The sequence below is a fragment of the Dryobates pubescens genome, chromosome 9, assembly GCF_014839835.1.
Source record: "Dryobates pubescens isolate bDryPub1 chromosome 9, bDryPub1.pri, whole genome shotgun sequence".
Classification (NCBI taxonomy): domain Eukaryota; kingdom Metazoa; phylum Chordata; class Aves; order Piciformes; family Picidae; genus Dryobates; species Dryobates pubescens.
In genome coordinates this window covers 4,059,618-4,061,709 of record NC_071620.1, presented here as the reverse complement: position 1 = coordinate 4,061,709, position 2,092 = coordinate 4,059,618, and the positions used below count along the sequence as shown (strand labels likewise).

The following is a 2,092-nucleotide window of genomic DNA, read 5'->3' as shown; positions in this document are numbered from 1 at the left end:
CTCCATGCAGCACTACAGGCTGGAGACAGAGTGGCTGGAGAGCAGCCAGACAGAAAGGGACTGGAGTGTACTGGTTGACAGGAGGCTGAACATGAGCCATCAGTGTGCCCAGGTGGCCAAGAAGGCCAGTGGCATCCTGGCCTGTATCAAGAACAGTGTGGGCAGCAGGAGCAGGGAAGTCATTCTGCCCTGTACTCAGCACTGGTTAGGCCACACCTTGAGTACTGTGTCCAGTTCTGGGCTCCTCAATTTAAGAAGGACATTGAGACACTTGAACATGTCCAGAGAAGGGCAACGAGGCTGGGGAGAGGTCTTGAGCACAGCCCTGTGAGGAGAGGCAGAAGGAGCTGGGGCTGTTTAGCCTGGAGGAGAGGAGGCTCAGGGGAGACCTTTATGCTCTCTACAACTACCTGAAGGGTCTCTTCTCCCAGGCAATCAGCAGCAGAACAAGGGGACACAATCTCAAGCCAGGAGAAATTTAGGCTCAAGGTGAGGAGAAAGTTCTTCACAGGAGGAGTAATTTGCCATTGGAATGTGCTGCTCAGGAAGACGGTGGAGTCACCGTCCCTGCAGGTGTTCAAAAAAGGATTGGATGTGGCACTTGGAGCCATGGTTTAGTAGTTATGAGGTATTAGGTGATAGGTTGGACTTGATGATCTCTGAAGTCTTTTCCAACCTGGTTGATGCTGTGGTTAATACATTATTTTTTTCTGTTGGGAAAGAGCTGACTTAGGTCAGTTGAGGCACTCTGGTTTGGCAGCCTATTGTTTCCTTGGACCATGGGGACGTGAGCCTGTTTTCCAAGAAGCAAATTTGATTTCTGTGACTGACTGATGAAGGGTACACTTTGTGTGCAAACTGCCTTCCCCTAGCATGAATAGAATAGAATAGAATAGAATAGAATAGAATAGAATAGAATAGAATAGAATAGAATAAACCAGGTTGGAAGAGACCTTCAAGATCATCGTGTCCAACCTATCATCCAACACTATGTAATCAACTAAACCATAGCACCAAGCACCCCATCTAGTCTCTTTCTAAACACCTCCAGGCCACTCTTTCTGTGTAGAATTTCTTCCTAACATCCAGTCTGAACCTCCCCTGGTGTAGCTTGAGACTGTGTCCTCTTGTTCTGGTGCTGGTTGCCTGGGAGAAGAAACCAACCTCCGCCTGTCTACACCCTCCCTTCACATAGTTGTGGAGAGCAATAAGGTCACCCCTGAGTCTCCTCTTCTCCAGGCTAAGCTAAACCCCAGCTCCTTCAGCTTCTCTTCAGAAGGGCTTGTTCCAAACCCCTCACCAACTTCGTTGCCCTTCTCTGGACACCTTCCAGCAAGTCAACATCCTTCCTAAACTGAGGGGCCCAGAACTGGACACAGGACTCAAGGTGTGGCCTAACCAGTGCTGAGTACAGGGGCAGAATGACCTCCCTGCTCTTGCTGGCCACACTGTTCCTGATACAGGCCAGGATACCCTTGGCCGCCTTGGCCACCTGGGCACACTGCTGGCTCATGTTCAGGTGGCTGTCCCATCGACCAGTACCCCCCAGGTCCCTCTCTGCCTGGCTGCTCTCCAGCCACTCTGACCCCAGCCTGTAGCACTGCATGGGGTTGCTGTGGCCAAAGTGCAGAACCCGGCACTTGGATGTGTTCAATCTCATGCCGTTGGATTCTGCCCTTCTGTCCAGCCTGTCGAGGTCCCTCTGCAGAGTCCCTCTATCCTCCAGCAGATCAGCTCCTGCCCCCAAAAATTTCCTGGCAGCGGTGGGATTCGAACCCACGCCCCCGAAGAGACTGGAGCCTTAATCCAGCGCCTTAGACCGCTCGGCCACGCTACCGTGCTGCCAGCGCCTTGCGTCACTTACATTGAGACATTGTGGCACTGGGTTGGAGGACCTTGCTTCTCTGAAGGGTCTTGGAGGTTTTCTCAGACATGCTGAAGTTTTGGACATGCTTTTAGTTGTGGGAAAGTTTACATGAAGCAGTCTTCAGACATTCTTGCTCCACAAGAAGGCAGAATACTAAAAAAAATCATTGTTTTCTGAATTTCCCTGGTCTCAGTAATATTTGTGGAGGAATATTATGTTTGAGCA

General features: G+C 50.7%; 1 non-coding gene across 1 annotated transcript; it reads right to left on the bottom strand.

Annotated features, from left to right (window-relative positions):
• Positions 1 to 1,755: 1,755 nt before the first annotated feature.
• Positions 1,756 to 1,837, bottom strand: TRNAL-AAG (transfer RNA leucine (anticodon AAG)). The gene has a single exon. It is a non-coding gene; the product is annotated as a tRNA-Leu (tRNA).
• Positions 1,838 to 2,092: the final 255 nt, after the last annotated feature.